Source organism: Eretmochelys imbricata, chromosome 1, assembly GCF_965152235.1.
Source record: "Eretmochelys imbricata isolate rEreImb1 chromosome 1, rEreImb1.hap1, whole genome shotgun sequence".
NCBI lineage: Eukaryota > Metazoa > Chordata > Testudines > Cheloniidae > Eretmochelys > Eretmochelys imbricata.
Genome location: NC_135572.1, coordinates 16587573 through 16603403, shown reverse-complemented (window position 1 = coordinate 16603403; position 15831 = coordinate 16587573).

Below are 15831 nucleotides of genomic sequence, written 5' to 3'. Positions count from 1 at the left end.
TCTTTAAAAAGTTTCCATGCAGCTTGCAGGGATTTTAGTTTTGGCACTGAATCTTTTAATTTCTGTTCAACTAACTTCCTCATTTTTGTGTAGTTCCCCTTTCTGAAATTAAATGCTACAGCATTGGGCTGCTGTGGTGTTTTCCCTGCCGGCGGGATGATGATCTGCCTATTATGTTTTCGTTAAATAAAAGTGTGGGCGGGGTGGAATGAGGTGGCAGAGGAGGGAAACTTGCCTTTTGTCTAACTTAATTTGCCACTGATTTCCAACATCAAGTGTCCCATAAAAATAGTGTTCCTAAAAAACCCCAAGGACTCTGCCTCTGATAGTGTTACTCTGGCGTTACACCTTATTCTACGAGTAGCAGTGGGGCTATCCAGTGTGAGGAAGGGTATTACGTCTGGCCCTGGAAAAGAACATGTCTGTTGGGAAGGAAAATTTTTGGCATCATTGTGGTTCTAGCTTTTCTAGTGGTAATCTAAAGCCTGCAGTCTATCAGGGGAGGCACGCCCTCTAGTGGACAAGACAGGAAACGAGAAGAGTGTATCCAGGTTAGCAAAAAGAAAAGGAGGACTTGTGGCACCTTAGAGACTAACCAATTTATTAAGCTTTCGTGAGCTACAGCTCACTTCATCGGATGCCGATGAAGTGAGCTGTAGCTCACAAAAGCTTAATAAATTGGCTGATGAAGTGAGCTGTAGCTCACGAAAGCTTAATAAATTGGTTGGTCTCTAAGGTGCCACAAGTACTCCTTTTCTTTTTGCGAATACAGACTAACACGGCTGCTACTCTGAAACCTATCCAGGTTAGGTTAGCTCAGGGCTGATTAAAAGGAAAAACACAAATTATTGAGTAAAGACAGGAGTAAACCAGCTGGATGAGAGTGACCAAAACTGTAAAGCTAAAATCAGCTGCCTGATTCATTCAGATCTTTCACTTAAGAAAACAAAGAGAAAGAAAAAACAAACAAGCTAGAGTAGGAGAGGTTTCAGAGTAACAGCCGTGTTAGTCTGTATTCGCAGAAAGAAAAGGAGTACTTGTGGCACCTTAGAGACTAACGAATTTATTTGAGCATGAGCTTTCGTGAGCTACAGCTCACTTCATCAGATGCATACCGTGGAAACTGCAGCAGACTCTATATATACACAGAGAATATGAAACAATACCTCCTCCCACCCCACTGTCCTGCTGGTAATAGCTTATCTAAAAGCCATTTCCAGCACAAATCCAGGTTTTCTCACCCTCCACCCCCCCACACAAATTCACTCTCCTGCTGGTGATAGCCCATCCAAAGTGACAACTCTTTACACAATGTGCATGATAATGAAGTTAGGCCATTTCCTGCACAAATCCAGGTTCTCTCACTCCCTCACCCCCCTCCAAAAACCCACCCCCATACACACACAAACTCACTCTCCTGCTGGTACACTTAATGCCTGCAGTGACCTTTCAGGCTAAGCAAGATGAAAGGGAACCTAAAGCAGCTAAAGTAGCTTTTGGGGAGCTGAGAACTGAGGAAGTGTTTGGGACGGCTGTGTCATCACCACACAAACACATGTGCTGCTAGGTTATTTTATCTGCCCACATGACAGTGCTCTGAAGAGCTGTAAATGATCTGTGGTGGAAGGGGAGCCAGAGACAGATAAGGATGAGGAGTGTTATCTTGCTGCCAGATGTGCTAACAGATGTGCCCTGGTTGCAGAGAGGGTGGGGGGCTTTAAACAAATGTGAGACTGAAAGTGAGGAAACAAAAAGAAAAAGTCAGGAAGAGAATGAGACAGGGCAGGAAAGGAGGTATCTATAGGCCTCCCCATTACCTTAGGTTTCAGAGTAACAGCCGTGTTAGTCTGTATTCGCAAAAAGAAAAGGAGTCCTTGTGGCACCTTAGAGACTAACCAATTTATTTGAGCATGAGCTTTCGTGAGCTACAGCTCACTTCATCAGATGCATACCGTGGAAACTGCAGCAGACTTTATATATACACAGAGAATATGAAACAATACCTCCTCCCACCCCACTGTCCTGCTGGTAATAGCTTATCTAAAGTGAGCATCAGGTTAGGCCATTTCCAGCACAAATCCAGGTTTTCTCACCCTCCACCCCCCCACACAAATTCACTCTCCTGCTGGTGATAGCCCATCCAAATTGACAACTCTTTACACAGTGTGCATGATAATGAAGTCAGGCCATTTCCTGCACAAATCCAGGTTCTCTCACTCCCTCACCCCCATTACCTTAGTGTCTGAGCACCTCACTAGGGTATTCAACCTCACATCACCCCTATACGGTTGTGCTATTGTCCCCATATTCCAGATGAAGAACACACAGTCTTGGCCACTTGCTCAAGGTCACACAAGACATCTTGGGCTGGAGCAGGGACTTGACCCCCATCTTCCAAGTCCCAGGCTAATGCAGACAATCACAGGGCCATCCTTTTGCGCTAGGTAAAGGGGAGCAGTGTAGCTCAGATGAGTAGGGATGCTAAGGCTGATGGGCAATGGGGGTGCCTCTTGCAGGAATTCAGGGCACAGCATTTTCAGGGGAGGCCTATAGCGGTGGAGGGTTCCTCATTTGCCCATCACTGTAAGAGCAAATGACGGGCACATTTTTAGAAACAAACAAATGAACAAGCTTCCCCACCCCAGCATAGACATTGAGGCCCCAATCCAGCAACGCATTTACAAACAGCTTTAAGCATCACTGAAGTTAATGGGGCTCTAATCATGTGCTTAAAGTTAAGCACCTGCTTAGCTGCATTGGGGCATTATTGCCCAAAGGGCAAGCTTCCTCATTTCCTGAAGCATGAGGGTTTATGTCCCGTTATATATTTATATCCTGTCTAACATCACGGTGGAGGTCCTCATTCTCCCGATACACTGGCTACAGAAAGTCTGCTCTCAGGAGCCAGTCTGCAACTGCAGCCAGATTAGAGATTTTTTCACTTCCTGCTCTAAACTGGGGCGGGCTGATAAGCAACTGCTGCAAACCAGCCGGTGGGGGGAGGAAATTGTGCCCCTATATACTGAACTGAATCTGTCTGCAGCAGTTGCTAAAGCATCTGGGGAACCTTTGGGGTGAGAAGTGATGTATAAATGCAAGATGCTATTATTGCCAGAATGATCAGACCTATTTTTGTACAAATAATAGCTCTAAACCTTTCCCGCTTTATTTTGTGTTAAATACTTTATCATCCATAGCAGAGCGCAAAATCCCAGTTCAGATCTTGTACTAGGTGCTATATAAACAATGAGTGAGAGCCGATCCCTGCCTACCACCTTGCTATCTGAGAAGAAAAAATATGATCAAAGAGGAGAGTAGCTACAGACTACAAGCAAAGTACTTAAGGCAATGATACATACACAACCTACAAAGGGCAGGGAAAAAGGGTAGCATGAAGATATGGACAACAGTTGCTGATGTATTCATTAAACACCCCTTCACAGATACATTGGATAGAGGCTACCTACTGACCACACTACATATCTATGCTTGTAAAGAAAGAACTTGCCCCAGTTTGTAACTCAATTGTAGCAACATCACCAGAAATGTAACCTCTCTCAAAGGGAGATCTCAAAGGGAAGTGCTGGGTGAGCATGCATCTGACCCAAGGGCTCTCACATGCTGGCTGTTGCCGGGTTCTCTTATGTAGCCCCATGGTGTATATGAGAGGCCTCAAGGGAAGAGAATTTCCTGTTGGACCCACCTGAGGCATTGCAGCAGTTGTGGAACAGTAAGTCTGAATATCGGTGACATCACAGTGGAAACCTTCACGATTCATCGCTATGTGGAGTGATGTGAGGCCTTAGATTCATTCTGTGCAACAATACTTCTGAACAGCATAGAGACGCTAGTTTTGCATGGGTTTGCTTAGGAATGAAGGGATACACTGGATTCTGCACTTCATTTCTTGGTGCTCCTGGAAGTGGGGTATTGACAGCGATTGTTAGAGAAACATATCGCTTAGGAAAGAGCTTCCCTGCCCCACCTCCGCCACAGTGCCCTGGCAACTGTCATCCTGAGGGCCTTCTAAAGCAGAGACTTTAGGACAAATGGTGCTCTTCTGATGCAGAAGCAATTCTCAGAAGGCGCGAACGGAGCTGGCCAGTCTTCTTGAATATTGGGACACAAAGCACGGTTGAACCCCAATTTCCGTAAGTAACAAGCTGGTCTGACTGCAAACACTAGCTTCTCTCTATGGAATGGAGTGGGTAACAGAGAGACCTGGTATCTTTGCACAGTAGGTCACAGCCAGATGAGAGGTCACTAAAAAGAACAGTCTCTGCTTTTTCAGTGCTTGGATAGCAAAGTGAGTTCAGAGAATGCGTAGCAGGAAGAAACTGCCCTCCGCATCTTGAAATACAAGTGAAAGTTATATCAGTAAAGACAATGTGGCCCTTTTCCCCTTTAAATTTAGCAAAGGTGGAACTTCCATGGAACACCCAGTTATCCGGTCATAGAAACTCATGATTCCAGCCTCTACTAGCAATAAACACATGCTGCGTTTGTCCACAACGTGGGCCTGGTTTTTCAAAAAGGCCATTTATACTTTTAGTTTTCACACCCAATTACTGTGACGACACACACAAATTGAGCATTTGCATGCACAGATGGCTGCCTGACCGTTCATCTGCATGTGCAAATACCAGCTATGTATATATAATTACAGGAATTATGTATGCAAATGAGACGCACAACTGTGCACTATATTTTGGTCAATACATGGCCTGTTTGAAAACCAGGATCCACGGGGTATATGTTCTAATTTTATGTTCTACCGAGTCTCCTGTCTAGTGTGAATGGGAGCCATTGTGTGCTTTCCTGAACACAGAGACCAGGATCTAAGGACCTAAACAGGGAGTCTCCATCAGCAATGAGGAGCATACGGTTCAGGGGATGGAAATGGGCTCAAGAGACTTTTCTCTCTAATGCATCTGCTCATATCTGGCCTAGAGTGGCAGCAGTGAACATTTGTTGCCACGAAACAGCAGTTGAGGGGCCTAAATGAAATGACTGGTGGTGGTCTTAGTTTGCAAGTGTTTGCAACCCAAAACCCACGCTTGCTCTTGCCAATAATTGCTCTCCCCAGGCTTGACTGACAGAGAAGCTGTGACTTGAATGAGCCATGGAGAATATGCTGCCTTCCCACCCCTAGAAGTCCCTCTGGAACATAGGGAAAGGGACAGGGCAACAGGAAGACATTTGCATTGCTGCTGACTGTCCTGGGTATAAACTGGGGATGGGCGAGGTGGGGAATTGGTCTGCATAGCTCGTCTCAGGGCTGTAATAAATCTACGTAACACTAAACCACACATTTTGATGTCATCTATGCTCCTTCTTATACACAGTAACAATGACCCTAATCTTCTTTTCCCCTCCTAATCCGGCCTCTCATTTAAATAGGCCTACAATCAATATCCATTCACATGCCATGCCCTGGGCAGCTGCTAGATTTTCTGCCATTGTCTGACTGTCTCTAAGCTGTCAGCTCCACAAGTCTGTTTCTCTCAGCCAGCTTGGTAATAATCTCTGGCTCCTCAGCAGTTCCCTGCTTCCCGAGGCGCACGCGTTGCTCTGCTAAGTGGGTCATTTTGTGCAATGGCGACTGGGCATCACAGATTGACACCCTGGCCTTTTCCACTCTCTGTTGACCCACAGAACTGAGCAGCACCTTCTTCAAACAAGGAGCAACTGCCTCCTGAGCCTGCTGCCAACACAGAGCAGTGCCCACTGTATACTGAAGGGAGCAGAGATGGATGCGGTCGGCCTGAGCTGCTTATCATTATCAGCTTAGGGAATGTAAGTCAGTGGGGAGTTTAAATCAGCAGAGACACGGTCACATAGGGAAAGACAGACCATTAATTTTCTTAAACAGACACCAGAAGGGCTGAGCAAAGCTCCTCCAGGAATGAGTCCTTTGCCCAGCGAGATCCTCAGCTTGTGTGCATCAGCACGGCTCCATGGACTTCAGCAGAACTAAGCTGATTTACCTCAGATGAGGATCTGGCCTGTAGGCTGCAGACGTGATCTGCACTGTTTAATTTACTAGCATTCTCTGCCTCTGTGAACTAACCCATTGTCCACGGTGAAAGCACCATCTGGTCCCACTTCAGTTTAGAAGTGGGCCCTAAGCAAAGGCCAGGATGTGAAAGTTTCACTGCACCAGAGGTTAGTTATAGCCATTAAAAATACTAATTGGAACATGAGACAACTCTTCATCCTCTGGATCAGCATCTATCCTCAGAAGTAGAATTGATCAAGCCTCTTTGAGAACATACTGCTACTGTACAGTAAAATCGTGCTGTGGCAGATAATAGGCATGTCTTAACAAAGTATTAGCCTGGATATGCATGTGGAAGTTCAGGGGATGAATATCCAAGGGGCTTGTTTGAGACCCGTGCATGTCCTGGATTTGAGAAGCAGCCATATATATGCAGCTTTTTATCCTGTTTTATCTTTCTGAATGTCTTCACCAGCTTTTGATTCTCAGAGCAATCATGTGGCTGTGGGGATCCTTGCTAAGAGAAACTGGCTTTGTTTTCTGTACAGTTAGGTCTGTTACAGGCTTTATTGGTTATTCTATTGCCAGATGACAAAACTAAGAGCACCTGAGACAGATGGCATATACACCTGTTGAGATGCAGGCAGAAAAGAACAAGAAACCAAGATGATGGCTGTAATTTACTTTGCTCAATAAGGGTATATCTTCACTGTAGAGATAACACTTGAGTTACTGCACTCAAGTTAGCTTATATCTAGTGAGAATGACCACACTGTGGAATAATACTAGATTTGCTATTCACACTGGTGCCGCACTCATCCAGGCGTGGTGCTAAGACTTCAGAGGCCTATCCCCTGGGTCTTTGTGCCATGGTACACTGAGCTGCTGTATGAATTCTTTCCCATTAACTGTGGGAGACCTTGTTTGTCTTTTCCGGGCGCACGGAGTGGAGGAGGTTGTGGGAAGCCATTGGAAGACCAGTGGCACTCAAGTAGTGCTAGCCTGCGTCCACCCGGCAGAGTGGCTGGGTTAGCAGCTGACCAGTTGTGCTCACTCAAGGTGTAGCCTTTTGAAGGGGAACACTCACTAACAATGTCTCCGAGGGGATGTGGCAAACTGTCTTCCTCCCGAGCGTTCCCCTTTCTCACTGCAGATCTGCCATGTGGGGATCTGTCCTTTTAGGGACTCAGACCTCCGGCCACTCACACATTCTAGGCTTCCCCTTTTGGAGTACACACAGAGTCCAATGATGCATAGACCTGCAGAAGTCAGCAAGGGTCTCAGGGCTTCCTCCCTTGGGTTGGGGTCTGGACTCCTGCACGTTCAGGATCTTTCCCAATTAGCTTCCCTGCTGACGGACAGACATCTGTCATTGTTCCTTCCTTAGGGGTTGGTATGGGAGCCTAGGCCCACCCTCTGCATTTGGCTCCAATCCAGGGGCCAATGGTAGGCAGCTAAGACTGGCATTTTGGGGTGCTATGTAGCTGCTTCCCTGGATTGCTTCCTGCCAGTGTCCCCTCTTCCCATGGGGCAAAATACAGCACAGAACACAAAGTTAAAGTTCCCAGCCTGCAAAAGTCACCAGTCCCTCCTTTGCAGGCTTGGTCACATCAGTATCTCCAAGCATCCAGCAGCAAGGGCTCCCGGGGTACGTCTTCCCCAGAGCACAGCTAGGCTCTCTTCCACTATCTGCCTGCTTCTGACCTGCTCTGCTTCCTGTTCTACCTCATGCAGGCTTTGTAGGTGTGGTGGGGTTGGGCTGCCTGGGCCCAGAGCTGCTCTTTAACCCTTTCTTTTCCATTGTGGGCTTTGTACATCCCATCACAAGCCCAAACCCCATCACAAGCCTATACCTCCAATTGGCCAGCCAATTCCAGGTGAAAGCACCACTACACTGCAGCTAAGGGTCTGTGTGTGTGTAAAGAACTCAAATTAGGGCAACACTCTAATTATAATGCGAGCTAACTTTGCAGTGAAGATAATTTGACCCATGCATGGGGTCAAGCAGGTGTCCCATGCACCACTCAAGTCCCAGGTATGCCCTGTGGAGTACAACAGCCTGCTAATAACTGACAGCAAAAGGAGTTAGTCTTTAGCTCAAAGGGGTAAGAACTTGTGCTCTTGGGGCTTCAGATAAGTATTCATGGTGACAGCGGTGTCCATATGCGAGTGCTTATAGTTTATTAGATATATGTAGCTGCTTGTAGACTTCTCATGGTCTTCTTCATGAAGCTGCCCTGATACCAAAGACTTGTGCCCTGGATTCCTATAGACACCTTTGGCTTGAAACACAAATGTAAGCCTTCCTCAAGGGCCAGAGCCAATGTCCATTGATGCTAATAGAGATGTTCCACATGGACTTTAATGGGCATTGGATCAGGCTCCTAATCATTTGGGGTTATGGCCTGCTGACATTATTTGTCCCACATCCAGGACAGCCACTCAAAGACAAAAAGCTTGTAATGATTCCCAGCTGTTCCAAGCTGGCCCAGAGACCTCAGACATTGTCCTGGACAAAGCAGAGAGCCAAATGACTGGTTTGTTTAGATGTTTGTAAACCAGAGTTAGGAAATCATTTTTTCCTCCCTCTAATGAACTGTTATGGACAAGCTCCTGCCTGGGGCTCTCCTCTTTGCTAAGAACAGGGGCGATGAAACCTGCAATCCAAGGGTGGGGAGAAGGCATTTCATGAAGCCAAATTGAGTGATGGGCCAGATTCATGGTTTGCGCCGACTCCTTTACGCTGCCCCTGACAAGCACAGCTGCTGTAAACCCGCACCAGAGCTGCTCAATGCAGCCAGAGTATAGAGTTCCAGGTTAGTTTCTCCTTATTACAGAGATGCCTATGACACTTGATAGGCAGGTGCCAAGTGGATAGAATTACTACATGTACTGTTTGCTAATTAATAGGATTATTTATTCCTATGGGAGGGCATGAGATGAGGGACATATAAGTACCTATATAGACAGGCAGTGGAAAGGAGGATAGGGAAGGTTGGGAGTCGCAGGAGGAGAGAAAGCTGGCCCTGTGTGATCTGTGCTTGTAGCTTTGCATCCAGGGTTGGGTGAACACAACTACTCCCTGCAACAAGCATTTTAAAGTTCAGCTGAAAGTGTAAACCTTGCTATTTTTCACACAAACCATTGAAACCAGTTGGAAGCTAGAGGTGACCTGGCAGGCGTAAAGAAAGTGCTGGAATTTTGCTTACTTGAGTGGTTTTGTAAAACCTTGTGTAAAAAAAAAGGCAAACTAAACATTGTAAAGATGAGTTCCGTGGTGCAGAACTACTGCTTATCTGATCCCTAGAGGCCAGCCTCCTTCCCCAGCCAGGTTGTGGTCACCGTAAGCTTCCCAGCATAGTGTACAGTGGGGTTCTCACTCCAAACAGAAGCCAGCAATTCATGAATTTAAAATAAACAAATAAAATAGACCCCGTTGCCATTTATCCTGAATAGCCCAGCCTCTGGTTACCTGTAACAGGTCACACATTATCCTAATGCTATTGCAGGGAGTAGCCTTCTATTTTACAGCATATAGGCTATAGGAATCAGAACACAGGAAAATCATGTAAACCAGTCAACCTGGGGGAGAAATAGACTCACCTGAACCGGATGCTACGGCGCTCTTCACAGGTGGTTACTCCCTTGACTCCCACTGAAGCCACAAACATGTCACCAAACATTTAGGAAAAGCTTTGTATCAATATTTAAAAAGCGGAAATAGAATAACCCAAGAAACTATAGGTCAGTTAGCCGGACATCAGTCCCAGGGAAGATTCATGGAAAGACTGATATGGGACACAGTCAGTAAAGATATTCAAGGACGGTAGCATAATTAGTGTCAGTCGATATGGTTTTATGGGAAATATGGTAGGTCTTGTAAACTAACAATGTTATTTTTTGATGAAGTTACAAGTTTGGTTGAGAAAGGTCACTGTGTTGACATAAAATACATAGAATTCTGTATGGGATTGCAGGACATGCTGATCAAAGATAGCATTGTACGAAGAAAATCAATATAGTCCATATGAAAAATGGATTAAAGATGGTTAACTGATAGACTGCAAAAAGTAATTGTAAATGGGAAATTGTCACCCAAAGGGGGTGTTTCTAGTGCGATCCTGAAGAGATCTCATCTCAGCTCAATGCTACTCAATATCTTTTTCAAGGACCAGGAAGAAATATGAAGTCATGGCTGGTAAAATTTGAAAATGACACCAGAATGACCTGGATCACTTGGCCATTCAACCAGCGTATGTTTCAACACAGCCAAATGCAAAGTCATATATATCTAGAAGCAAAGAATGTAAGAATTACTTACAGGATTGGGGCTGTATCCCGGAAAGCAGTGACCATGAAAAGGACTTTTGGGTAATGGTGTTATTACATGAGGATCTGAGCTTTCATTTTAAAAGTTACAATCCCTCATGGTGAGAAAAAACAACCAACCCTTGAAACTATGAATGCTAAAGGCTCAAAATCTACAAGGCAAATACAAACCCCCTATCAAGGTTCCTCCCCCACTCTGAACTCTAGGGTACAGATGTGTGGACCTGCATGAAAACCTCCTAAGCTTACTTTTACCAGGTTAGGTTAAAACTTCCCCAAGGTACAAATTAATTTTATCCTTTGTCCTTGGAATAACCACTGCCACCACCAAACTCTAACTGGGTTTACTGGAAAACGTAGTTTGGACACGTCTTTCCCCCAAAAATCCTCCCAATCCTTGCACCCCACTTCCTGGGAAAGGTTTGGTAAAAATCCTCACCAATTTGCATAGGTGACCACAGACCCAAACCCTTGGATCTGAGAACAATGAAAAAGCATTCAGTTTTCTTACAAGAAGACTTTTAATAGAAATAGAAGTAAATAGGAGTAAAGGAATCACCCCTGTAAAATCAGGATGGTAGGTACCTTACAGGGTAATTAGATTCAAAACATAGAGAATCCCTCTAGGCAAAACCTTAAGTTACAAAAAAGACACATAGACAGAAATAGTCATTCTATTCAGCACAATTCTTTTCTCAGCCATTTAAAGAAATCATAATCTAACGCATACCTAGCTAGATTACTTACTAAAAGTTCTAAGACTCCATTCCTGTTCTATCCCCCACAAAGCAGCATACCAACAGACACAGACCCCTTTGTTTCTCTCCCTCCTCCCAGCTTTTGAAAGTATCTTGTCTCCTCATTGGTCATTTTGGTCAGGTGCCAGTGAGGTTACCTTTAGCTTCTTAACCCTTTACAGGTGAGAGGATTTTTCCTCTGGCCAGGAGGGATTTTAAAGGGGTTTACCCTTCCCTTTATATGTATGACACCCCCAAATTTGTCATTTTTAATCTCACAACTTGTGGGGGGGGCACCTCATGACTTCTGAACCCTTGGAGTTGGCAATACTGTAAACATTCCCCTGCAGTCAGACGTGGCTGCACTTTGCCAGTGTCTGAGAGCCTGAAGTGAAGCAGATCAGTTTACTGCAACTGTCGACTCAGAGAATGGCAAGAAGTAAGAACACAGGATAAATAATAAAAAGCAAATTCAATTTTTTTAGCATTTTAAAGCTATAATCAGCAAGGACTTTTAATGATATGGTTTTAGCATGATAGAGCCTCCTGAGTATTCACTTATAAGGAAAAACTATCCAGAACCACCCATGACACATAACAAGTTATTGTTTCTTTGATATTCTTATTTATCAGAATAGCAGCCTGGAATACAAAGTTCTGAATGCAGGCCTCATTTCAGCAGGACCTCTGAGCCCAGGCCTAACATTAAGCATGCCAGTAGTCCCGCTGATTGCAATGGAACTGGTTCTTAAAGGTAGACACATGCTGGAGTACCTTGCTGAATCAGGGATACAAGAACCTGGGGGAGGGGGGAGAAAGCGCTCCTCTTCCTCAGCAGAAGGGCTTTGTTGCTTTCCAGATTCATGATGACAGAGCTGCTGACCATGCGCCCAGATATGCCTAGTGGGAAAAAACTGCATCCTGAGCTGAGAGACGAAATCACAAGTGTTTCACCCTCTCTCACAAACCTTCAGTCCTCCAGCTTCACTACTTTAAGAGGCTTCCTAGCGGGGACAGACATTACAGAAATAGAAAGTCTCCCCCTGGACCAAAACCTAACTGGGTGGAACAGGAGTTGTCCCTGTTGCAGATGCACAGAGATTTAAGAAGCCGTTGCAGGGGACAGTGCAACAAAAGGGGTGCCCAAGGACTGAATCCCACTAATCCAAAGGCAGAGCCTTAATATGCAAACTCTGCGATTATTGGCTGAAGTTAAATGTGCTGGAGTCTCAGCCTAGTTCGGAGAATGGCACCACTCGAGCTCCAGCCAGGGCTGGAAAGCTCTGAGGGGACATTGTAACAGTAGCTGTTAAAGCCTGGAGAGGGAAGAGAAGTGTGATCCAGGGGCCCTTGAACTCAGCCTGGGGAGGTGGAGCCATCAGCCCACGTTGTCATGTGTTGATGGTGTTTGGAGCCGCCAGGCAAGTAGGGGTCCCTGTGGGTGAGCTGTCCCTGGTGCTGAAAATGCATTTACCTTTACCTATACTGGGACCAAACTCCAGGCCTCCTCACTGCTGCTGCTCTGGAGCTGATTGCGGGATAGTTTACCCTGGGGGGGTTATTTCCCCCAGGCTGTAGAAATCTCCATGGAGTGTAACTGTAGCATACACAGTGCAGCTCAATAGCTGATGACAGGGGACAGCAACGCTGCTGCATAAGGCACTGGCAACCCAGTAGGGGACTGTGGGTGGCTGTCTTGTAGATGGATACCACCAGCGCCGATTTTAGAAAGCAAACCTACCCTGATCTGCAAACTTTTGACACCCGGTTAAAGACTGTAATGAATGCAGGGTAACTGCTGTGCATTTCTGGTGTTGAAGCGTGGATGGGAGTATGGAGTTGAAATTCCCAATGAATTTGTGGGAGATAGGCTTTTATTCCAAGCCTCAGCCTAAAACAAATGCAGGTCAGATCAGTCTATTTCCCCAGCTTTCTGCCTTTGGCTAGCTCTTCTCTAAGGATATCTTTAACAGTGATTGAATATGATTAAAAGTGGTGTGGATGGGTGCCAGGGAAGAGAGCACATAAGAAAAACATAGCAGGCAATCTCATGACTTCCTCACCCAAATATCGCTTAAACTAAGGAGGAATGGGAGGGGCGACTGTTATTACAGCTGTTCATACTTGGCTGTACTGTGTCAAGTGTGAGTGATATGTTGACTCTGGAACAAATTTTCTGATGCTGACAACACAAGTAGGTCAGAGCCTAGAGTGATGACCCCCACAGAAATCCTTGTTAATATCATAAAAGACTTATTCGCCCTTCTAACCATATCTAATAAACAGTGGTGGATTAAAACCGATCCAGGCATAGATCCAAACATTCAAGGCATCCTGGATAGATTCTTCTCCGAGAATAGCTTACTCCTTAGCTCTCACATAGAAGCATATCTTTTTTCTACTCCTGAATCTTTGATCTGCCTCCCACCTGAAGTAGCCCAGGTAATGTAAGACCATCCAGCGAGCACCCAAGTGGCACAAAGCAGCTGTAAAATGCATCTCTACCTGCTCCTCGGCTGCTTCTGGATACTCTGGGATTTCAGCATCAAAGAACTCTGCCTTAATTCAGCCCAGCTAAAGAAATTGCACTCTCTCTCTTTAACTTCTGGCTCTGAACCACTTAGATACGTACATAAGAGCAAGGCTTGCTGCCTACTTCCAGTGTGGGATGGTTCCCCAGGCACCAGACCTTACTTGCACAAGTTATGAGCAAAAATGGATTTTCACTCCCAGGCAAGTTCTACAGTCTGATTTAGATAATGATATGACATAAGGGAGGGGAATATGAGACATCAAAGACTCAAACCAGAGTGAGAGAAAGAGAGCGCGGCCTAGTGGAGTGAGTGCAGGTCGAGGAGCCAGGATTTTTGGTCTCAGCTCTGCCATTGACCTTAAGCAAGTCACTTTATCTGTCTTGTGTCTCTGTTTCCCCATCTGGATCATGGGGACAATGATATTTTCCTGCTTTGCAAGGGGGCTGTAATTGCCTGGATAGGGCTTTCCATGATGTAAAGTGCAATATATAGTGAGTGCTAAGTTTTGGTACTGGACCTGAAAGAGGCATCCCAGAGTCTAGTGGATAGGAGAGAGAATGAGGGAAATACTGAGGCCAAATCAGAGGAAGTGAAAGGTGGAGTAAGTTGGACTCAGATTGGTAAATGAGCATAGCTCCACTGAAACCAACTGAGCTATTCTGATTTTCACCAGCTGAAGTGCTAGCCCAGGCACCCTTAGACATACTTACACCCACTTGCCAATGGGCACGTGAATAAGGGAGACTTCCTTGCATGCAGAGGACTCAAACAAGCAGGCATTAGGTGGTCTAAACGTTTTCCTTGCTACACCCATCTCTTCTGGCTCATCAGTGGGTGGGTTCAATTCTATTTGATTCACCTACATCGTTAGATCTGGGCTTACGTAAAGAGGGGATGCCAGTTACGTGTTGGTAAATTGGTCTACATGGTGCAGCAATGTGTACTACTGGGGTGTGATTTCTAAAGCTCACCAAGGTGTTGGGCACTAATTGGTCCATGTAGACCCCACTGGTGTGCAATAAAAGTTCCCTAAGGTGCTTTAATGCAGCACTGTTTGAAATGGTGGAGACAGGGAAGTGTTAGTACCATTATACAAGGCAGTGGTGAGACCTCATCTGGAATTCTTGTGCAGTTCTGGTCTCCCATATTTGAGAATGGTGAATTCAAACTGGAACAAGTGCAGAGAAGGGCAACTAGGATAATCCCAGGTAGTGAAAACCTACATTATGAGAGGAGACTCAAAGAGCTTGGCTTGTTTAGCCTAACCACACGAAGGCTAAGGGGAGATATGACTGATGTACTTAGAGAGAGCAGAGGTAAATATCGGAGTGGCGGGGGGAGAGTTATTTAAGTTAAGTGCCAATGTGGACACCAGAACAAATAGATATAACCTGGCCATCAGCAAGTTTAGGCTTGAAATTAGGTAAAGGTTTCTAACCACCAGAGGAATGAAGTTCTGGAACAGCTTTCCAAGGGGAGTAGTGGAGGCAAAAAACCTGACTGGCTTCAAGACTAAGCTTGGTAAGTTTATGGAGGAGACGGAATAATGAGACTGCCTATAATGGCATGTACCGGGTCTGCGACTGCTAGCAGCAAATATCTCCAATGGCTGGTGATGGGGCACTAGATGGGGAGGGCTCCGAATTACGACAGAGAATTCTTTCTCAGGTGTCTGGCTGGTGGGTCTTGCTGACATACTCTGGATCTAACTGGTCTCCAAATTTGGGGTCTGGAAGGAATTTCCCCTCAGGTCAATTGGCAGAGACTGGGGGGCGTTTTCACCTTCTCCTGCAGCATGGGGCATGGGTCATTTACAGGATTCAACTAGATGGATTCTCTGTAACTTGAAGTCTTTAAATCAGTAACTCAGCAGGGGTTAGGGATCTATTACATGAGTGGGTCGGTGAGGTTCTGAGACCTCTAATGTGCAGGAGGTCAGACTAGATGATCACGATGACCCCTTCTGGCATTAAAGTCTATGAGCCTAAATGGACCAATCAGTGCTCAACATGTTAGTGCACTTTAGAAGTCACACCCCTGTAATGAGCATTGACTCTTCATGTGGACATGCCCTAAGTCTAAAGGGAGCATGACATACAAGTGCATCAAGGAGTTGGTGGCAACTGGAAGGTACAAGATCTTTGACTTCCTTGATTCGTTTACACTGAACTCTCTGTTTAGCCCTGAAAGTCCAGAAAAACCAATGGAAAGGGGCAACTCTAGAGAAAGACCG